The following is a 24071-nucleotide window of genomic DNA, read 5'->3' on the forward strand; positions in this document are numbered from 1 at the left end:
TCTAAAGCCTATTCTCTAAGCCCTCTGGAGTAGTTGAGTTGCTACTCCTGGCTGTGCCAGAATTCATAGTTAAGGGGTTTTTTTTATTCTTCACACACACACACACACACCTACCTGCCTCAGGTGATTCCTTAGAAGGACAGTGTATATAGTGCAGTATTCAGGCTAAAGTTATGAATGCAGTATCTTATAACAGAACATAAAGTTATCATGCAAAAGCTCATGCTCCATACAGCAGGATGAGTTCTGTATAAAAAATATCTGAGTATCAGATCCACCTTCATGGAAAGTTTCTTTTACTTGAAGTTCCATTGGCTGTCCTTTAACTGAAAGCATATCAGTATTCAGGATAAGTGGTAAGTTGGGCGCTAGTGAAAAGTACACTGTACCTTCTCCATCTGTTCCTCACTTCTAAGAGAAGATCTGACCTGTAGTTAAAAGCATCTTTTCCTACATAAAGCACTTGCATAGCAAAGCTAATGGACAAGAGCATTTTATTACATTTTTAAGTTAAGATATTTTTAGGCTTACTCTGTTTACATTCTTCATTGCAACTGTGAATCACAGCTGTACTTCATAAAGCAAAATACATTTTATGGGATTCAGTGCCTCTTCTAGCTCTAAAGCCTCTAACTGATGAGTTGCTGGAACAGCTTAAGTGCTATATAACTTGTACAGTAGCTGACTTTAGTAGATGTATAATCAGACTTGGTCTGCTTATCAATTCATGAAATAGCATAATGGGTTACAGAAAGTATCCACCAGTTACAACTTCCTGTACATCAGGAATTATTTAGCTTTCAGAAAGGGAGGAAATTTACTAATGCTACTACTCATTAATACAAGGTTTTGAAAACAGAACTTGACTAAAAGTGGTTGAAGAATAGCTCTATCTAAATACAGTGGATATAGACATTTTGTAGCCAGGTTAATAATTAACTTACAGTTTTTTTTCTTTTATCCCCAAAAGATAAACATAGGAAAAGACCGCACTCGCTGGCACTTGGAATTGGCAAATAGTGATAAATAATACTGAAGGAGGGAAGCAGAAAATCTTACATATCTTACCTCTTTAAGGTGAACTTTTGGGCCAAAATAAAAATTGAGTTATTCCCCCATTTGTGCAGAATGCCTTCACTAACCAGGTTGGGGGGAAATCTGCACATACAGAAACTTGGTTTTAAAGGCTAATGGGAAAGCAAAAGAAGCTTTTCTCTTACTGTACCATAAGATGTGTAAAGATGGCTTTGATGTTCTATGTTTCAGTACACTAGAAATCAGGTCCTGGCTTACTGTCCCCTCAAGGACTTCAACAATGTTTCGAGGACCTTGGGTGGCAATATCACAATGAGCTGAAACCTGGGTGTAGCCCTGTCACCAATTGAGAGGTTGAGATTGTTAACTTGGCCCTCTAATTCACCTCAATGTACATGTTAAGATTTACCCATTTTTCTCTTCAGTGACATTCTGTGTTACTTAATACCCCCCTTCTAGTTAGATTGCAAGATTCAGCAAGATAGGGACAGTATTCATGTGCATTTAGGCAATGTCTACAGATAATCAGGGATTATTTTCTTACGTTTTGCGTGGCAAAAAGCATGTGTAAGACCTTATCTACACCACAAAGTCCTGATGCTAACTAGCTAAACTGATATAAGCCAGTGTCTACACAGTGATTTGTACCAGTTTATTTAAATCATTTTAGCCTGGTACAGCTTTTGTTTGTAAACAAGACCTAAACTTGTACACATCACAAGTGAATTGCAAAGAGCACAATTTCTTGTGCTTTGCTTTATTTTACTTCAAACTTTTTCTCCCTCTCATTGAAATTCACTGAATGCATCATTTTGTGGCCTTGTGAATTAATAATGTAACTCAAATATGCATTCAGGGACACTGATAGCAAACCAGGGGATGTCATTGAATTTCACAAGGAAGAAAAACTTTTACAGCTTGTACATTTCCACAACCTGACTAGTGAGAGCACAGAGCACAAATCTAGCACGAACTCAATTTTCATTGTAGCCTCATCTGTAATACTGCATACTACATTAGTGAAATTGTTCAATGTGAACTTTTAAAAGGATTTGGCACAAATGTTGTCACTTCCTCAAAGCCATTTAAAACTGCTAATTAGGCTTATTAAAGGAAATGGAGAAACTTCACTTTATTATCCTAAGCCCCCTCTCCCCATATACAAAGTGTAGAACAAGGAATATTTTTTTGAAAGGTACCTACTCATGACCACTTCCAAATGTCAAGATTTCTTCTGTTGAAAAACATCACTTTTAGCTCATGGAATTTCTTAATCTCAAGTAAATGACAGCATATGGTACCTTTTGATGTCTGGATATGCTTAATTTTAAATAAACTCATAATTCCAAGTGACTTCCTCTTATTTGTATTAGTCTCAAATCTGATTCCTCTGTAAAATGCTGCTTGTCCATGAATATGATATATGTTAAGACTGTAAAACCAAATGGAGAACTTGTTCAAAATAAAGCTTTTTTGATACATAACCTGCACGTAATAGAAACATAACCCTTCTTTTAAACCAGACACTTTTCTTTAAAACTGTGCCAGGAAGGTTGTCAGGTGCTAAAAATTTTAAATATCCCACCTGTCAACGAAACCATTATTTTTATTTGAGACAGATCTCTCTTTTTATATAATAATATTTTCATTCTAGGGAATGGTCTTTGTTTCCTCAATCTAAAAACAATTATAAATCCATGTATAATTTGGGCACTCGTGTTACAAAGTGTAGACCGCTGTCTTTCCTTATGCAAATCAATAAGGGATGTACTTGAGTAAAGGCTACAGGATCGGTTTTGTATTTGATTGTAGAAATCAATCTTGGCTAATACCACATCACTTTTATTTAAGAACATGACAGAAGGAGCTTGCACAATTTAGGAAATAAGTAACTAGTGTCTTAAAAGCCTAATACATTCCCTTTCTCCCTGTCATTGTACAACACAACTTGGTAAATTGGTTTCAGTCAAGGGTTAGCGATTGTAGCTGGTTCCTCTGCTGACATTGTCACTAGGTTTCAAGCTATCTGCACAGACAAGTTAAATCTGAATATCCTGTCCTTTTATTCTACATATGTATAATCTCACTGTACAGTGTAGAAACTACTTTAAAAGCCTTCAGTGCCTGAGAGCTGCATCTTTGAATTTTTTTTAAAAGTAATAATTCTGCTACTTGGGAGCTAAATGTTTATTGTACAATATCACAGCCCTGCCTCTGTTCTAGATAGTGATTTTTGAAAGTAGAATTCCTAAGTTTGTTCTAATTAAATATACTCATTATAACTAGAAATACTAAATGTCTATTTCTCTTTTCTGACTAAATTAATATCACAAATTTAGAATTGTTTACTTTGTATATACAGAAACATCTTTGACATGGTTGGTGGACTAGTCAACAAGGCTTTTTTGTTTAGTGGGGTCTCTGTTTTTCCACAGTCACTGTTTATTTTAACAATTGTCTACAATGGTAAGTCATGTATATGGAAATCAGCAAAACCCATATCTCATGATTCCATGTGTGTGTATCACAGGTCCAGTCTTTGTCCTCATTGATGTCAGGAGTGAACCCCCATAATACATGATCTACCATGCTGATTTTCCTTAACAGTACAGTAGTGGTGTTTATCTGTAATGGTGGTCAATCTGCATACTTTACCCTTTTTTTCCTGGATTATTTTAAAATCTGTTTTAAAACATTTTATATGTCAAATACACTCACTGAAGTTTGTACTAATTAGCACCCAGATCCAAAGGCAGCAAAGAGGTTTAGGCTTTTTCTGCACATACACAAGCCCTAATACCATTCATACAAATAAAATGAGCAGGATGTGGCCACTTACTGAACAGTCAAAACTTGGGAACTCTAAAGTCTCCTGTGCTGCACCTCCTGTGTCTCATTCCTGTTCTTGTAGACAACTCTGTACAGGACAGGCTATGCCTCCTCCCCCTGCCCCCCCCCCCTCCTTTTAGTTCTTGGTGGTTCTGCCCACTGGTAAGTTTCTAGCCCTTGTGTTGCAGAGAAGGACTTGAATGTATGTGATATTTCCTAACCACCGTTATTTAATGCTTCTCATCCACTTCCCTCCTCCCAAGCCATCCAAAGCTAGTTTTGGTGGCCGTTAAAAATTCTACATATTGAGCAAATTTGTGGCTGTGAGGTGCTAGGGCTGCTCATCATGTGGTTGAAACTGAGTTGGCTCTTTTGCTGAGCAGCCAATAGTAAACTTTGGCAACAAGGAGGAGCTACTCAATAATGAAGAGGCATCACCTGAACTAAGCACAAGATAGTTTTCCAGTTGTGGCTCAAATTGACTCTCTCAGTGGCCTTAACCATTTTTAGCTTTGATAGTTGTAAAATGGGGATGATAATGAGGATTAATCATCACAACACACTACAAGGGAGTTAGTCACTGATTATAAAACCCTATATAAATGCAAAATATTGTTGTCCACTTTGGCCTGAACGGTTAACCACTATTTAGGGCTTTGCAGGGTTGTCTGTAAGGAGGAAAAACTGAGTGAGGTATATACTTTGGTGCGATCCTGTTTGCCTTAGTCTGCTATTCTGTGTAAATTTTAAATTGCCATTTTTCCTCCAAAAATTGGTGCATTGTGTGGCTTGACACCTTATTAAACCCCTAGGCAAGAACTGCGTGTAATGTTATGAATTGCTACATGTGCCTTGAAATTCCTTGTTTGATTATCACTGGTTTATTGGGTAGGAGTGGTGCTACTCCTTTTCAAATTGAAGTAGCTGCTGCTACTGGAGTGGGATGTATTTCCCACAGTGAGTGGGAGAGGTGAGATCAGATTGGATGAAAACGCTACTCCTGCAGGAACAGGGTGCTGCTGGCCTACTATCTTTATATTACATGTAAAACATCAATTAGAAATTCACTGCTTATTTGAATTATTGACATCACAAGGCTACTGTGGCAGCATGCTTGTGTCTTCCTTAGGTTGGAGACTCAGGCCCAGATCCTCAGAGGTATTTAGGTGCCGAACTGAAATCAATGGAAGTTAGGTGTCCAAATATCTTTGAAGGTCTAGCCTGAGTCCTTAAAGGGCTGCAACTGTAGGTCTCCATTCAGCAAAGCACTGTACATTTTGGCCCCTGATGCTGCATATGGATAAATCCAGTGGGACTACTCATATACTTAAAGTTAAGCATGAGTTTGAGTTTTTCCCTGGGTCAGGGCCTGAGTGCTCTGTTCCTTTCGGCAGCCAACCCTTGTTTGCCCATTAAACACAACCAAACATTCTCATTTATTGTTGTGTGAAATGCTGTCAAATAATTTATTTCTACATATGTTCACTAATATCCCTCTAGGTCCTTCTGATGGCACCCATCACCAGAGTAACAGCAGCTGTCACAGATGCAGAGCTGGGGCATGTATGACCCTGATCCTGCAATAGCATCCGTGTGGACAAAGGGGCCTGCCTGAACAAGTCCAGTTGCAGGATTGGGGCATATAGCTGTAGCTAGCTCCCTGGCTTGGTAGGAAAAAAATTATTTTAGCCCTATTCCTTCTATAGTGGATGCTGGTGCTTATGTGATGGGCTAAAGGGATGGACCTAGGATGTGTCCTCTCACCAGGCAACTAGAAGGCTGGATGCTGCTGGCTCTGAGCTCACGCTGTGGCCTGAGCCCCGCAAACAAACTGGCTGACCAGAGCCTCCCCCAGCGGGCTCTCAGCCCCCTCGCTAAACACACGCGCAGGAAAGAACTTGCGCAGGGCCAGGGCAGCAGCAGCGACTCTGCTTTTCTATTGGTGGGGCGTGTCCCCCCCTCCGCCCCCGGCCCGGCCAATCAGCGCGCGTTCCCTCTCCAAAAGCTAGCGAGGGTAGCGACTGGGAGAATTCCCTTCGCACAGGCGCAGGGAAACAGCTGGGGGGCGGCCGCTGCTGCGGGCCGGGGGGTCTCATCCACGCGCAGTGGGGCTCAGGCTGCTGCCGCCGCTTGTCTCTTCCTGGCAGTCCAAGTAAGTGCAAGCGGCAGAGCTGCCGAGCTCGGATGGGGGTAGCGGGGTGAGGGACAAGGGGACTGGGCAGCCCGAGTGGGCTTCACGTTGGCTGGGGAGCTGCACCGCACTGCCGGGGGTTCGTCGTTGTTGCCTGAGCTGCGTGTTCTTTGCGGGGGGTGTCCCGTTCCTGCCAGTTTCCGATTGCATCAGCTTGTGTTGCAGGCAGCAGCTGATAGATGGGATTGCAAGAGGTCAGGTCACCCAGGTGGTAGTAGTTACAATGACGAATAGGTTCCGCTTTCCCTTCTTTTTTTCTTTTTTCTTTTCGTCTGATTTGGAGATTTCCCAAATGGGAGCGAAAGCATTCTGTGTGCCCCGGCCCCGCGCCATCGTTACAGCGCTATATTTCTCTTCTCCTCTCTCTTCTCTCCCCCCCCCCCACCCCCCATGCAGACAATGGTGGAGATTGGAATCAGCAGCCTCTCATGCTGGATGGTGTAGGGTAGGGGTTCTCAAGGGTTGGGACCCCTTGGGGATCCACCCCAAACCCTGCTTTGCATCCAGCATTTATAATGGTGTTAAATATATTTAAAAAGCCCTTTTAATGTATAAGGGGGGGTGTCGCACTCAGAGGTTTGCTGTGTGAAAGGGGTCACCAGTACAAAAGTTTGAGAACTACTGCTGTAGGGTGAACGATGATGTGATGGTTGGAGTTGGGGAACAAAGCTGTCTAGTTCTTGTTACTTTGTCCTCTGGTCTTAAGGCAATTAACTGCATGAAATAAACCACTTGTGCTGGTTGAAATCTGGAGAATGTTATCCTGGTGGATGAGATTTTGACCAAATGCCATGATACATAATATGTATATTGATGTGTGATAGTGTTAGTCTGGCACATATAGATACCAAGGTGCCAAGTTCCAGTCATCTTCTTTTATTCCAAGTCTTACTGAAATCCGTGGTGCTCATAATATGCTGCACTAGAAACAGGAGCTGCTTTAGGCACCTAGTGCGAACTAGAGTTACAGATAGCTTTTGCAGATGGGATGAGTGGATAGCTTTCTCCAGTTACAGTTCAGAGGGTAAATGGTGTTTGATTGGAATTTTGCCATAAAATCCGATGTATTAAATTCTAGTGTTTTTAAGATGGGTAGAGCTAATTAGAACATGATGCAATCTGCTGCACAGTAGAGAGAACGTTGCTGGATGGAAAAATCCTCTTATCAAGATGATTTCTTGTGTATTAATTTATCAAAAATATTATTTGCTGTATTCATCTCAGTAGAAGTTATCCTGATAAAAGAAGGATAGTAAATATTGTCTTTCCACAGGCCTGTGTGTGTGTGTTTAAAATGTATTTGGAGGTTATTTTGTTTCCTGGGGTGAGCAGAAAAACAGAAGGCGTAGGGAAATACTCGATAGCAATGGATGATTTGCAAGTAATATCGATTAATGGAAAGCTTGTGATGTCCAGGGGTTAACATTTTTGTGGGAGAGCCACTAGAAATGTAAAGAAAAGCACAAATTTGGAGGGGAAGACTGGGAGTTGACTACTGGGAAGCCTACATCTGTTGTTGAGTGAGTCTCCTTTGCCTGTTTGATAGCATATAGGTCATGTTTGGCTGCTTTATTGTGTTACTGTTCCAGTTTCTCTCCCTGTCCCTTACAAGCTTGGCATTAATTCTTTGTCTGACCATACTGGGCTTCCCTCTGCCAAAAACATGAGGGCTCTTACATGTTCTTCTTACAACACTTGTGTAGCTTGTTAAGGCTGGGGAATATGTTTTGTGTGTTTTATACAGCTCCCAGTACAGTGAGGCCCTGAATATGATTGGAGCCCCTGAGAGCTACCACAGTAAAAATGATTATTATAATGCCAATAAAACAATATTGAATTGACCAGTAATAGATCTGATTATCCCCCCCTTTTTAAATAAATACAGTCCCTCATTTTTTCTGTATATCCCGTATCTTTCTAAGGGCTTGGTCCTGCAAGATGCTGAGCATGCTGGCCCTAATCCAATGAAGCAATTAACCATGTGCTTCACCTTTAAATAAGTAATTGTCCTATTTATGCCAATGAGACTCTGGTGAATTGGAGTCACTACTCAGCACCATGCAGGACTGAGCACTCAATAAGGGGAAGGAAATTCCAGAGTAGTGAGGGGAGTGAAACAAGGGCCTGGTGACCTCATATATCATGAGAATAAAATGGGGGAGGGGCAAGATGGAGGGACAGAAATTGGGGTGGGGAAACAAGCATGTGCTGCTGGGTGAAGGTGGGTTTTTTTGTTTGTTTTTGATTTTTATAAAAAACTCAGTTGCTTAGTCTAGTAATTCCGGGACTGAGGCTAGGTCTACACTACCCGCCTGAATCGGCGGATAGAAATCGATCTCTCGGGGATCGAATTATCACGTCTTGTCGGGACGCGACAATCGATCCCCGAATCGACACTCTTACTCCACCAGCGGAGGTGGGAGTAAGCGCCGTCGACTGGGAGCCGCGGAGGTCGATTTTGCCGCCGTCCTCACAGCGGGGTAAGTCGGCTCCGATATGTCAAATTCAGCTACACTATTCGCGTATCTTAATCGACCCCCCTCGTAGTGAAGACCTGCCCTAAGAAACCCCACCATGCACAAAGTTTAATGAGATCGTTGCATACTGTTGCTTGAACAAGTTTTATATGCTTTAATCCAAATGCTTGGAGGATTCGGTTACCACAATTCTACCTTTATTGAGTGTGACTCAGCAACTCTTAAGTCTGTAATTTACCACATATCATTGTGTGTGGAGTTGGAAAAGGAGGTGTGTAACTCAATGCTTCTGTTTCAGTCACCTTGGTGATGCAACAGCACCGCTCTAAAAATAAAAAGACAAAATCCTGTTTCTTTTGTTTGAATATGGGTTTGAAGTTGTTACAGTGGATTTGTTATGATGTAGCTCTGCTTTTTGGCAAGCTTGCTTTAGCGTTGTCTCTCTGCCAAGGAGACAGGTGATTGTCTGTTATGCTTAGCACATTAAGGAAATTTATGTTTAAAATCTAACTTGAGGGTGTTATACAGTGTTTAGTGGCTCCTGATAATTTTAATTTCTTGAGGTGTTAGATTACAAGAAATGTGTCTATACCACATGACTTGTAAGGGGAGCCTCTAGAAATGTTTTACTCTCATTTTTAAAAAACAGTGCTGCCGTGTTAGTTTAATTTTCTGGCTAGTCCACTCATTACCGCTAATCTAAACTGTTTTCATGAGAAGCATTATGACGTACTTCTCTGTATTTGCATCAAGTTCCTATTGTATCTGAGGCTTTGTCTTTATGCAAACTTAAACTTGTTTAACTAAGTCTGATTGTTCTGGGTGTGTTGTGGTGGTTTGTTTTTTTTTTTTTTACTGACTTATGTAAGCTGATTCGACTTAATGTGGATAAACTTAATTTCATTTTTAAACCTGGAGAGCCAGATATAAACAGATATGCATATCCAACTAGGGATTTTCACTGGTGTAACTAAATCACACCTTTAGTTAAACCAACTAGCTCAAGTTTGTGTGCCAACTAGGTCTGAGAGTGCCTTACTTTTAGGCTTTCCTGCAAGAAACAGGTAATCCAGAACTGCTAACTTCAACTCTGTTCAGTAGGGACAGGTGCCCCTTTCCACCAGCATTCATCACAGATATTGCCCAAGTAAGAGATGTAGCATAGGACCTTGGAACAGTAGCTGTTGTTTAGTGAATTGCATGTGGAACTAGGGATTGAGATCAGCATTCTATTTCTGGCTCTCTGTAACCTTGGGTGAGTCACTTAATCTTCTCTGTGTCCATTTCCCCACTTGTACAATGGAAGGAATAATACTTCCCTCCCTAAGCTTTGTAAAGTACTCTGAGATCTCTACATTAAGGGCATTATAGAAGTGCAGAGTATGTCTACATATTTATGCACTGGGGAGGAAAGGTCAGATCTGCTTTTAGTATAAACAAAAGTAGTCTACTTAAATACAGAATTGGATAATGAAAGTTACCATCTCCAGATTACGGACAGAAACTTTCCAGTCTCTCTTCTTTAATGCTCTCATGCTTTGATATTTGTAGGAGTAGGGTTGCCAATTTTGGTTGAACGTATTCCTGGAGGTTTCATCAAATTACATAGTCTTTAATTAAAGATTAATCTTTAATTCCTGAAGACTCCCGTACAATCCAGGAGGGTTGGCAACCCTATACAGGAGTCTTGTTATGCAGAAAATCTGTTGGACTGGTATAAAAACAAAAACAACAAAAAACAGATAAGTCAGCAAGGTGATCTGACACACCCTCAAATTTCATGAGAAGTCATGATACTACTCAGTACACCAGTCTCTCTAGCTCCAGATATGTGTGCAGGCAGTCCTCTTTTCTATGTGAAGTGTTAACATGGGACATTTTGCTGAACTTACGCTGGGTAGTCTTACATCCAGTGTTCACCATTACTTTGCCATCAATCCTAGTTTTAACATCCTGGTAATGTTAAAGTGGCAGGGGGAAAATATAGGTTTTATTTCAAGCCACAGAGGAGGACTTGGATATATCCGTTCAGCACTGAGGAAGAATGATATTGATGCAGGGAAACACCGGTGCATTCATCTTCAGCTATAGGATAAGACTATTGCGAGAGAATTGGACTGAACAGCTTTGAACTCTGGGATCCTCTGTACCTCTCTTGAGATGTACCTCTTCCACAGAGCCATAGTGTAATTCAGGTAGGCCCCACTCCAGCAAAGCACATGAGTAGACCCTTTGGCTTCAATTGGACTACTTGCTTAAGGTTAAGCATATGCTGAGTCATGGCCCTAGAGTCCTTCCTTAGCTTGCCTCTTGTGAGTGTTTATAAGTCACCAATTGCTGCAATATCAGAGTACCAGAAAGCTTAGAAGATTCTTGGAAAACCACAGTTATACACTAGTTTAATAAGGCCTCAGATTTCTCTGCTTTCCTGCTTCGCTACCCACAGTACAGTCATGTCATCTCTTCTGTGTCATGAGGCACTGATTGGCTGTTGCCTGGGATGTAACAGGACAGTTTCTTCTAGCTCTGGGAGAAGGGTGCATTCTTAACCAGAGCACTCTTCTCCATGCTTTGTTTCTAGAATGTGATTTCCAAAAGCACTCTGTGTTGGCCTAACTCTGCTCCCATTGAGGTCAATTAAAGTTTTTTCATTGACTTCAATGAGAGCAGAGTAAGGCCAGCTCAGAGTGCTTTTGAGAATCCCACCCCTAACACTCCAGGAACAAATTGATTAAGAATTGCAGTATCAGCAGTACTTGTGCCTGCCTCTGAAGATCTAGGCAATGAAAAATGATGGCCCTTCCAGAATTCATGTAATGTTATACTAATAAGTTAGTGTTGCACTTATCAGCAGACAAAGCATTTTCTCTCCTGATGACTTGCAGATACTAAATGGCTGCAGCTGATTCTTGTATCATTCCTTAAATAGATGTTAGAATGCATAGAAAACCAAACTTGTGTTATGCTGCTAAAAATAAAAGTAATATCTTAACTGAGAGAGAAAAAAGGCCTTGCTAACTGATCTGACTCAAATGTTTGGGGCCATTAGATACTGACATCAAATTTCTCTTTCCATCTTCCACCACTTTCTGTAGCAAACTCAAGTCAAGAACGAGGATAAGTGGTAGAGAAATATAGTCCCATTCTCCAGACAAGGCACGATGGAGTCCTGCATCCCACCTTCTACTTGGCATTCAGCCCTTAGATCTCCATCAGATCTCACTCGTAAACAGTTTTTTTTTATTTTGACAACTTAGCTTCAGGTGCGACATTAGATGCTATGTGTGTGATTTATTTATTTTTAATTTTGCGAATGTTTAACACGTGCACACTGCATCAGATAAATAGCCTTGGAAACTGACTTCTTGTACAGCGGGGGAAAGTACAGTGCAGGCAGTGTCAGGAACAGTTTCCTAGCCTGGTCTTGAACCCTGTTCTGTAGGGACCTTCTCTAGAGACAGAATGGCATTTGAGTTTTCCTTCAGTCTGAATTCCCCGTGGAGGTGCTAGTTAGGATGTGGATGGTTGTCGCACTGGTGATCTCAGTCCAGATCCCAGTGATCACACAGTGACAACTTTTAGCCACTGCGGACGTGGTTGGGACTCAAACTGGTGCCCTAGAGATCTCACCAGTAATCTCATGAGCCGCCCTACTGGCCTGTCCGGCACTGATATGGAAAGCACAGTTCAGAGCAGGCAGCTAACTGAAGAAAATTCCAAGTAAAGGAGTGAGCAGAAAATCTGTTTTTAAATATGTTCTCCATCTCCCCAAGTTTAAAGGGCTGGATACAATGAATGAATAGAATGCACTTGCTCTAGAAAGCAGTGAATGCAGATATGGGACTAATGCTTTCCTACAGTTTTTATGTTTATACATGTTTCTATAAATTAGCTTTCTAGTTTCTGGTTTTGTGTACTCGGGTGTGTAATGGAAAAGATTGGATGGGCTTTTTTTAGTTACCTTTGACTCAAACTGGTAAGGGGTGTAACTTTTTTTTGCATACGCCCTGTGTCAGTCTAAAAGTCTGTGTTTGGGGATTTACCCCAAAAGAGGGAAGTGTTGCTGATGCTTCTGATCTCCTTCTGGGTTTTCTGCTGGAGAAGGAGCATGAAGTTGCACTCAGATTTCCCCTGCAGAGGCTGCTGTGGGAGCGCACTAAATCCGTGTATTCCCTTGCTGCCCTGTCCATGTCTCACTCTTGCCAGTCCTGCCAACTATTCATTGGTCCCCGGGTGGAACTGCAGCTTTCCGCTCCTGTAACTTTGCCACCACCTTGCCCACATTTTCAAAATACTTCCTACCAGCACAAAAGCTAGTACAGTGTATAGCCCTGGGATGAATCTGGACCTAAAGCTGTCCTGCCCTATGTTTTGCTGAATTTGCATGTCAGAATTAGCCTTGAGCCAGTCTGAGTGTAAATTCCGTGTCTTGCTGGTATATAGAGTGCATGATTGCAGGCTCATTAACATAATTGATGCTTATAAGGAACTGATCCTTGGCTTTTCTGTGTAAAGCGTTCAAACCAAGCTTGACTCTTCCCCCTCCCTCCCCCCATAGAATATTTATACATCACAGCAAGCCTAACTACTGCTGGTTAGTGTTCTTCCATATCTATTGGGGACTATATGAAGAAGTTGTTCTCTTTCTAGCATAAGGGGCTGTTCCACAATCTCTTAGAGTGTCACCCTGGAAAAGTTGATTCTCAGAGCACTAGATGGCTCGGCAGTAATAGAGGATGATTCTCTGCTATGGCGATCAAGGCCTCTGTGTCCGTGTGTGGACGGTGTGGTACTGGTAGCACATAGATATGGAGTACTTAGTGCTTTTTTTTTTTTTTTAAAGAAACAACTTTTTAGAACCAGGCCCAGTAACTATTAAATCCTTTTGTGGGGGTGGGGTTGTGGTTGTGTCCTTGCTGAATACCAACACCGCATTCTTTTCTGTGCAGGGTCTTTTTAGAAACAATATTATGTGCCAGGATAAAAAATTTGGCAGCTATGATAATTAATTCTACCTTGGTATTCTTCCTCTTTTTTAAAAAAATATAGTCCCATCTTTAAATGTTATTTAAAACTCAATCTTTAAAATGGCTTCCTCTTTCTTTATACCCTGAGTGGGAGAGAAGCTCAAAATTAGGCTGTTCCAGCAAATCTAGTTCTCCCTATGGAACTTTTGTTACAATTGGTTTAAAAAGAGAGACAGCCCTGCTGACAAAGCTAGGCTACTGGTGGTAGATATGTGTGGCGTCTACCGGTCAGTAGTACAGAGAGGAAATGAAGCAGAGGTTTCTGGTTCTTTAGCAAAGGAGATGATGAGAGTTCATGGGGTATCTGATGTGTCTAGAGAGGAAGTGTACGTTTGATGGTAGGTAAGTAGGTATTGTGAGGGGGGAATATCCAGGGGAAGATGGTCTTGAGGGAGGCGATAATGGATCTCTCCATGAGTAGGGGGTGTCTCTGAGAGAATGGCCTTCCTCACAACCAGGGGTGCTGGACCGATTTTTATAGTGGGGGGTGCTGAGAGCCATTGAACCAAACTGTAAACCCTGTAAATGAAGAAAACCACTTCAAGCCAAGAGGTGCGACAGCACCCCTAGTTCCAGCACCTGTGCTTACAACCCTGTTTCAATGGGGGCAGCAGGCTGCTAATATACTTTTTGTCCGGCACATAGATACAAGCTCTTCTGTAGCAAATATTCAAGCATATCACTCTTTATACACCTGGAAGGGATATAGGAACAAGGCTTAAAAGCTTTATGCGCAGACTGAAAAATCTGAATTGGTCCAGAGTTCCTGCTAGAGACCAGGCTACTGCCTTCCCCTTGCATAGCCATTGCTCAAGGGGCCTTTGCAAAATCACAGCCCAATCATGGAAGCTGTCTCTTTGCTGTTTATTGCTACAATATACAATCTTTCTGTTCTTTACCCACTGCAGCCAGCCAAATGGCACTTTTCAAAGATGGCATTACTTGTTTCAATATTGTTGCACACAAAGAAAGTTGCTCTTTCTCTTTTAAGAAGAGTCTTTCAAAACCATTTTTTCCCCCTCACTTTTTGTTTCAGGAGAACAAACTGTTTTGGAGACCCCTGAAGCAAGAAGTTTAAGGCATTGGTGGTAAGTATCAGGTTCATAACTGACCCTCTTACAGAAGCACGTGGTATCATCACTAATAAAATAACCAAATCCCTTCCTGTTGGGCAAAACTCTCTCTGCCTTCTTCCTTGTTTGAATATTAAAAAGGTATTGGCTGTGCCAGAACAGTGTTCTCACTGGGTGTGCTTTGTAAACACACATCAGCTTAAATTCTGTAGACCCATAATCTCGTGTCTGTACATAGACGCCAACTGTTTTATCGATCATATGTATACCTGCATGTGCCTCAGAGGAAGTCATAAAAACCTCTAAAATAAATTTACTATACCAAAACTGTCATGATATTATGGATTCGTATCTCAGGACTCAGGAGAGGATTAATGGTGACTATTTAAAACTGCTTAAAGGCTTGGAGTGTTAGAATCTGCTTCAGGGAGATGGATTAGTGGACCGAAGGCAGGTTTTCATCAGTGGTGCATGATCAATAAAATTTAGCATAAAATTTTAGAATCATTACATGGTTCCACTGTCTCGTGGCTCTCCAGTTTATTAAATGAATATCACCTCTGGATACATAGCATGTGTCTGTTTATATTATAGTGGCACCGAGGGACCCTGATCAGGATTGGGCCCCATTGTGTTTAAGTGCTGTACAAACATGGAAGTAGTCGTAAAAATATTAAGAAAAAGCTTGGACACGTTCAAAGACTTAAGCCAGATACTTTTTCTAGTTGCCGAACGTACAGCTATGAAGGCATGGAAAAATCCCAATCGTGCCCTCATACTTTCTCGAAGTCCAGCCAACTGTTTAACTTCATATACACCTCTACCTCGATATAACGCGCCCCGATATAACACGAATTCGGATATAACGCAGTAAAGCAGCGCTCCGGGAGTGCAGGGCTGCGCACTCCGGTGGATCAAAGCAAGTTCGATATAATGCGGTTTCACCTATATCGCGGTAAGATCTTTTTGGCTCCTGAGGACAGCGTTATAACAAGGTAGAGGTGTATATGCTTAGACTAGCTTATAAAGGATGGAGTCTCTTTTTGGATTTTGCCTTCTAACACCGGAGACGTTCATTTTGTATACATGCAGGCGGCGCTAGCTTACAAGTGAGAAGAACTCTCAACAGTTCTCTTCCATAACATAGTCGAGCTTGATTGCTCCTTCCCCATGGGAGGGGCCAAAGGGGGAGCATTTCTGCTAGCTTTTGCTTTTCCTTGTGGAGTTTTGTCCAGATTGCTCCATTGGAGGAGAAGTTTGTAGGGCTGCTCAGTGCTGTGCTTCTCATAACACCTACATTTGGTAGCCCCCAGCAGGACTGCAGCGTCTCCTTCAGGCCACTGGGGTAAGGAACTATAAACAGAAAATCTGTCTGTCTTCCCCTGCTCTCATTGCTGGCAGGGCTGTCCTTACCCATACGCAAAGTACGCAGTTGTGTAGGGCACCAGGAAATTTCCTGGTGCCCTGCACAGCTGCGTGCTGCTCCAGCCCCAGCCCCGCCCCCACTCCCCTGAGGACTGCAGCATGGCCTGGCCTGCACTCACTGGCGGTGGGAAGTGCAGACCCTGCCCCAGCCTTGCTGCTGGTGAGTGCTGGGGGGTGGTTCCCCCCTGCCCCCCAAGCCAGCCCCCCCCCCCCCCCGGCCCGGGGCCCCCCCCCCCTGGGGGCCCGGGGACAGCCCCCCTGCTCTCCCCCCTGCAGAGGCCTGTCCCCCCCCTCGGGGGAGAGGGGGGGGCTGCGTAGGGCCCCAGAATAGCTAGGGACGGCCCTGATTGCTGGGGCCCACTCTGCCCTGCAAAGTTTGGTGGGCGTAAGCACCTTGTGTCATCCTAGTTGTGCATGTATTTACACCAAAATTTGTCTCCTGCCAATGTAAGCACCTTGTTACAGCAACACAATAACTGTGTGTCCACCTTTGTTGGATGTAAATAGGGGGAAACCACATGAAAAATAAGGGACAACACTTTATTTTAAACAACATTTTAGAGAAGTATCATTTCCCTTAGCATATTGTGTATTTTTTCCTTGGGTGTTCATTTCTGTTGCCCTCAAGTATACAATGCAGTTATCACAAGCTGCAATTTTAAGGTTTAAAATGGTAACTATCAGTTTTAATACATTTCAGTACATCTGTTTTAAAATCAATTAATAACCGTGTACATGTGCAATTGAAATTAAAGTTAATTTGAAGCGTAACATTGCAGAAACCAACTAAATATTGATTCTGTTAATCTGTCCAGATCTGTTTACACGAGGAAAATAATCTTTTTACTGCTACATTAAAGATAGGAATGGATGTAATAAATTCCACAAGTTTTAAGAAATTGGGATAAGGAGGAGCTGGCTACCATGTTTTAAAGCTGACCTTTTCCCCTGCACACAGTACTCTCTGAACCTTCTTTGCGGTAAAACATCTTTGTTCATATGTGGTAAGCATTTGCTGTATACTTAGAATTCTGGAAAGGGAAAGGTTCATTAATGGCTTTCTTAGTTCTTCCTAGCATCTCCTTACCTGTGTTATGAGTGCCTGTTAAAACATGATCAATATTCAGCAAAGTCTCAAAGAAGAAGCCATATCCATGATTTTTATTTCAGATGTGCAATTCATTGCAGTCTTAGGACAACATAAAAGGAGAACCTTTTTTTTAGTGTGGTTAGCTTATTAAAAAGCTACGTTTCTTCAGGCTGAATTCTACACTGAAAACAAGGTTTAACCAACAGTTACATTGCTTAGTGCTGCTCTGCAAAGGTTTGATTTGGCCTTCCCTTACTCATGTGACAAATCAATGACATAAGGGAGTCAAGGGATGGGATGGACACCCTAACAATAACACCACCTCCCTGTGTGGTGTAAAGCTGTGGTCATCCTATTTAGGCTGACCCAGTGCGAGTGTAGCTGCTGTATTTTTGTGTTGACTTTTGTGAGTCCTTCAGTAGCTGTCCCACAATACCCCTGTTCCTGCAAAAGTGGTTGTTCTGGTCAGTTTTGAACTCCATTGCCCAGGAGTCGTAGAAACCCAAAACCTGCTGCCCCCTCCCCCCGCAGCCCCTTTGGGTTTTTGAAACGCTGTTTCGTGATGGCCTGCCTTGGTGAGCACACCTACGAGCTCACCCTTGTGGGTGTCCAACCATGCAGAGCTCCTTAGCTGCTAAAGCAGGCAAAACATCATGGAACCCCTTGGACAGGGGAGAAGAGGCTGCGTAAGCACAACTACTGAACAGCCACAGAAGTATTGATCTCTGTGCGCCAATCATGCAGGGGGATGCTGAAACAGGGACGAGCAGCAGGGTTCCGTGAAAGCAAAGAAACTTCGTCATGGTTTCCAGAAGGCCAGAGAGGGCAGCAACAAATCTGGTGCTGTCCTGCAGGCCAGTTGCTTCTACATTGAGCTGCATGCCATACTTCACCCTGCAGACCACTATGGTCACTTTGCAGGAGCCCAAGGTGGAGACTCCTGCCAGCAGGAGGTGGATGGATGGGGACATAAAGATGCGACGGTGGACTCAAAGCATGCTGCAAGCCAGGAATTGTCTGTAACTTGGCCAGAGTCGAACCAGCCCCTCTATACACGCATGGATGAACCTGCTGGTGAAGGAGAAGGGAGTTTGGTAAGTGCCTGTGTGCATTTTTCCTTTTTGTTTTCACTTTTTTTGCTTTTCATTGCCCAAAACTTCACCTCCCTCCCTCTGTGCCCTTCTTCCCCATTTAGAAATGGCATCCATCCCATCTGCAATCTTAGAACTCCCTTTTGAAGGCTTTCTTCCCTAATGTAATGGGAATAGGGAATAAATTCAAAAACACTGTTATGGCAGTTGGATTATGCAGTCCCCTTCAGATCAGTGTCCTGTGCTCGGGTAGAGGTAGAACAAACAGAGGTAGTTGGCATCTGCTTTTCAATTCTTTGGCTTGTTGAGCTAGGCAGGGAGCCCAGGCAGAGTACTTTATCTGTATAGGGTTGTCTGTTTTAGTCTCTTGAGAGATCTCAATGAAATTTACATGGAGATACTTTACAGTCCTTTCCCAAAGATTTCTAGGGATGGCAGCCTTGTTTCTTCTACTAAGATAGGAGACTTTCCATGCCACTCTGTGATGAGTACTGCAGTGGTGCCAGGCGAAAACCGGCTTGGAGCCCACGGGCAGCTTTGGGATGCTGCTAGCAGCTGGGTTCTCTCCCTTTGTGCCTCATGAGTTAATATCCACCCAGATTGCTGCGGCCTGTGGAAAGTATTGCCAGCACACTCAGCACTTTCCTTGTACCTATACCAGGTAGGGGAGCCCAACATTTTATAGTTTCCGCAGTCCTCTTCTCCTCTCTTCCCTTCCCCTCCCCCCCACTAGGCCATACTGACTATGGTTTGAGCTGCATAATGGTGCTGTATTGATAAGCTCCAAAGCTGAAGTGACAATTAGGGCTTGTCTATACTTACGCGCTGGTTCGGCGGCAGGCAATCGAACTTCTGGGTTCGATTTATCGCGTCTTGTCTGGACGCGATAAATCGAACCCAGAAGTTCGATTGCCGTCGACTCCGGTAATCCTGCTCGGCGCGAGGAGTACGCGGAGTCGACGGGGGAGCCTGCCTGCCGCGTCTGGTCCGCGGTAAGTTCAAACTAAGGTACGTCGACTTCAGCTACGTTATTCACGTAGCTGAAGTTGCGTACCTTAGTTCGAATTGGGGGGTTAGTGTAGACCAGGCCTTAGTGTTTCTAAAGGTATTTATGGGAGTAAGGGAAAGGAGTTCTGACACTTTTCCCTTTTCTGTGGTGGTTGCAAATCTAATGGTGCATTTTTCTGTTTTCAGCAGCAGCATGAGGCATGGTGGCCTCGAGGGGTGCCCCTCTGCACCTGCTGAACGTCTGACCCTCAACAGGAGGAGCAAGAAGAGGATTAGGAGGATCTGTTCTGCGAGATCCTCCAATCCTCTATGACCTCAGAGAGTGAATGCAGGGCTTGGAAAGGCCCCATGACCATGGGAAAGGTCTGGGAATGGAGAGAGTGGTTACTGCAGGAGAAGCAAAAGGACCAAGAGGCACATTGGAAAATGCACCAGGGTATAATGGGATTACTCAGGCAACAAACTCAACGTTCCATTACTCGCCTTCATGCCCAAAGACCCTGAACTCAGCAGCCTTTCTAGTCCTCTGAGAACTCCATGGTCACTGCTCCCTATACCCCAACACACCAGGTGGCAGCATGGTGTACCTCCTTACCCCTAGCACTCCACAGCACAGGGGACAACAAAGAGCGCAGTAGCTACACATACACAGAGCTGTGAAAACCGGTCCGTGCATGTGTTGCCATAACTTACTACACTGTATTGAGTTTTACATACATGGATGTGAATGTTTACTTAATAATTCCATTTTTACTGGGGGGTTAAAGTACAGTTCACCCAGTTAGTGTTGATAAAAGGTTGTTAATCTTGTATTTATTTGTTCTTTGATTTTGTTGCCTGTTTCTTTGCACACAATGAAGTTGCATTTCTGGAAACTCGGTATCTTGCTTAGCCTACCCCAAGCATTACAGAATACATAGCAGGAGGTGAAAACCCACCCATACTAAGTACAAGCAAATAAGTACACATGAGACACAATAAGCAACGTAACACTACTGTGGCTAGGGTCACCAGACAGCAAGTGTGGAAAAATTGGGATGGGGTGGGGGGGTAATAGGAGCCTATATTTTAAAAAAAGACCCAAAAATTGGGACTGTCCCTATAAACTCGACACATCTGGTCACCCTAACTGTGGCTGACTGTTAAAATGGTCTTAAAAGCCAGCATTTCTCAAGTGCAGCCACCGGGGCTGCATGTGGCCCCAGGGGGTTTTCCTGCAGCCATGACAGACGTCTGGGCAGAGATGGGGGAGGGGCAAAGCAGTGGCTCCTCCCTGCAGTATCCAGGGTCGGGCTTCAGCCATGGGACCCTGGGGGTGGGCTTCAGCTCTTCCCCTCCCCCCAGATTCAGCCATGGGGCCAGCCTTACCTAGTGCCGTGATCCAGAGGCAAAGAGCAGGGTGAGCCTGGGGTGTGAGGCTATGGAAGGGAGTTCAGGGCAATGGTGGGGAAGCAGCAGAGCCCAGCGAAGCAATGTGGGGGCCAGGAGATGCAGTGAGCACCAGAGGGATCTGTGGGGGCCAGGGGCACCACCGTACAACTGTAAATTTTTTTATTATTGAGTCTGCAAAAACAAGACCCTACATAAATAAATTACAATGATTTGGACATTTATAACACTGGCAAATTGTACCTCCTGTATTAGCAACGCTTGTGATAATTGTGGCTGAGCTGCGCAGGGTCTATGCTTCTGTCAGAGATCTGGTGGAGCCTGAAAAGCAGTGTGAGGGGCTGTGGTATTTTTAAAAAGGCACAAGTAATATGGGATGGAGAAAGTGGCAAGGTGGGAACTGGATCCCTGGGTGAATTGCAGGTATCTCACACAGCAGTGAGCTGGAAAGTAGCATGGGGTCTACTAAGATACCTACACATGGTGTGACACATTCTGCATCAACACAGGCACTCGTGGTGAGAATGTGTAGCTCTGATGCAAGCACCTGCTCATCCATGTGCCTGAGCGGTAGACAAAAGTCAGCGGCTGTATGCTGACATAACTTGAGTCAACCAACCTTTGTAGCGTAGGTTTGGCCTGGATCCAAGTGAGCATTGAGCTGCTGGGCTGGGGGAGGAAGAGACAGGTGTAATCAACTGCCCCGATACCCTATCAGTAAGGGCAGTGTGGCAGTATCCTGGCAAGCAGTAATATAAGAGGGCTTCATTTGTTCTCCCATATTAGGGAATCTTTCAGCTGCTGTTTAACAGAATTTCCAGATTTATCTGATATCCCTCCTGCACAACTGTTACTAATCCTATTTACCAGTCCTGTTGTGACAGGTTTTCATTACCAATCTGCCTGAGGCCACAGTTGATCAGGCTGAGGCCACAGGATCTTTTTGGGGAGGAGATGACAAGGCACACCAAGTGTCTAAATTTTAAAGCTTTATTGATAAAATAATAAAATAACAGTCGAGAGTGCTAGGAACACTCCCATGTCACTCAGGGGAAGAAAGAAAGCATTAATGCCCAAGCCCTAACCCACTTTCATACTCACACCCGCACTACCCAGACTGGCCAAGTCTGGGTGTAATGTCAGAAGAAGGGGGGTGGGGGTGGGGGAAGGTGGATGGGAGTGCTGTCCTGGGCCCAGGCTGTCCAAGGATCTGCTGTGCTCTCTGAGTTGCTTCAGCTTTTGGGAGAGTATTAAGTCCTGGGCTCCTCGGGGGGGGGGGGGGGGGGTTTCTTTCAGGGAACTCTGCTCCTGGTGCTCTTTGTGCCAGTCCAAACCAGCTTTCTGTGGTCTCTTCAACTTTCCCCAAAACACACCGGTTTCAGGGCCGTGAGACAGTTCTGTTTGTTCCTGGCTGGCCTTCGCCGTTTTGCTTCTTTTCCTAGCCCCTGCATTTTGTTCAGCAACTTTCCTTTCTCACGGCTGGGCTGGGTGGGGGGAGGGGGCGGGGGGGGTTGGACTTCCCCCCTTCTGTCTTGGTAGGTAGCAGCTGGCCTTGGGCTGGAGGCAGGTTATCCTTTGGCCTGAGCTTGCTAGCTGCAGTGTTGAGTTAACCCGTTCTCTGCTTTCTTCCCCCCCCCCCCCCCCCCCCCCCGCCCCGTCTCGGCCTTTCGTACTCCTGCAAAGGAATCTTCCACTCTCCACTCACACACCTTTAACCCTCCCCAAAATACTTTGTGATGATTGCAACAGCGTTAGCAATATGCAGTGTTGATCTACCTTCCCAGGGGACTCCCTAAGGGGAGGGGGCCATTGGGTTGTGACATTGTCCACTTTGTTTTGCAGTATCTTATGCCCAGTACAGAAGGCTTAATGGTGGGATATTTTAACCCAGTACCCTGAAACCCAGGAGGAAAAGATTCTACTTTGACGAATAGTAATAAGATTCCTGGAGGGGGATCAAATTTCTCTTGGATTAAATCTGTGCTTAGGAACATGGCAAACTGGGAGGCTTCTATTTTAAGCTTAAAGTCCCAAAGAGATACAATGAGTTTCTGAGAAATGAAGTGGGAGAGCTTTTAATCTTGGGCATAATATCAGCAGAAAACTTAGCAACCTTGTTAAAGTCTAAAATCCATTTAAATTGTAAACAAAAGAAAAATGCAGCAGAACATGGACAAACGTATCTGAACAGGTAGGTAGGTGTGTGTGTGTGTGTGGTGTGTTGCGCCTCACAGGAGCTACTATTTGTCTAGCATAATTAGTTTACATTTTTTTGAAAGGGCCAAATTCTGCCCTGCCTTGAAGTCAGTGGGGCTTTATGGTTTGTCAGGACATAATTTGGCCTAAATGCAGAATTAGAATATCTTTCTTATGACTGAAAAAATGTGTTCATATGCACAATATTTTATTTTCAGGATGCGTATCCTGTCGGCCTGCACTTCAGCCAGATTAATTATGCTGAGGGGTGTTTGTGAAAGTGAGGGGATAAAGCCAGGCATATTATGGCCAGCTGTTGTCCAACCTTTCCTGCATTGCTCTGCCAGTGAGGTCCTGGTCGAGGCGCACCACCCTCTCTCCCAAGGCCAGGGCTTCTGCAGAGCAGAGCCTGCAGTGGTTTTGACACCAATAAACACACTGGCCAAAATTTTCCAACTAACTAATAGGTTTTGGGTGGCCAATTTGAGACAACTTAAAGGAACTGTTTTAGAAGGTGGGTGCTCTGCACTTCTGGAAAATCTCAAGCCCTTTCAAGGTGTCTCAAGATGGGCACCCAAAAATAACTAGTCACTTTTTAAAATCTTGGCCAGTCACTGATGTGTGAGTGACTTTATCTGAGGTTTTAGTCTGTCTCTGTAGAAGTGAAAAATGAGTCTGCGTTAGAAAATGTCCCATGAAGCTTTTCCAACAGTTTTGTTTGCTGCCAGTATTCTACCCTTGCAGATGGCTAATGCATTATGGCCTAACGCAGTGAATGAAGTTAAGACAAATAAACCTGAAGAGCATATTGACTAATTGATTCTTCTGAATTATTTACCTTCCGTGCTGAATGACACCCTAATACAGATGCACACTCTAGAATCCACTGACAAATGTTATCTTTCTAGGTTTATCCTGGGCAGAGATTTGGGCATGGGTCTAGAGGGAAATAATGGAGATAAAATGAAGAAGAGTGCTTTGATCCAAATTAGTTTTAGGGTGGTGGTCAAATTTAAAGCCGAATCAGGGTTTAGATTTGCTGGGTCCAAAGTTTTGTAGGATTAGTTGCTGTTGTGAGATTCCTGCCATTGTGAGATGCAGTGTCACAGGAATGGCTTTCTCAAGCCATTCTGATTTGGAACCAAAATCGTAACTGAGAGAAATCTGCATCTGGCAATTGGGATCTGATTCTCTTCACCCTCCAGAAATTTAAAGAGGTTTGAGGGTCTGGTTTCAGCAC

The 24071-nt window shown here is 43.7% G+C and overlaps 1 protein-coding gene across 1 annotated transcript in view; it reads left to right on the plus strand.

Moving 5' to 3' along the window:
• The first annotated feature begins 5909 nt into the window (after positions 1-5909).
• LOC113406528 (cystathionine beta-synthase-like) overlaps positions 5910-24071 on the plus strand; it is a 56077-nt gene continuing 37915 nt past the window's right edge. The window contains exons 1-2 of the mRNA XM_026651796.2: positions 5910-6016; positions 14596-14647. The gene's annotated coding sequence lies outside the window, so the exon portion shown is untranslated. The remainder of the gene's footprint in view (positions 6017-14595; positions 14648-24071) is intronic.

The sequence above is a fragment of the Terrapene carolina genome, unplaced genomic scaffold (assembly GCF_002925995.2).
Source record: "Terrapene carolina triunguis isolate 2854851 unplaced genomic scaffold, T_m_triunguis-2.0 Scaffold31, whole genome shotgun sequence".
In the NCBI taxonomy this organism is placed as follows: Eukaryota; Metazoa; Chordata; order Testudines; family Emydidae; genus Terrapene; species Terrapene triunguis.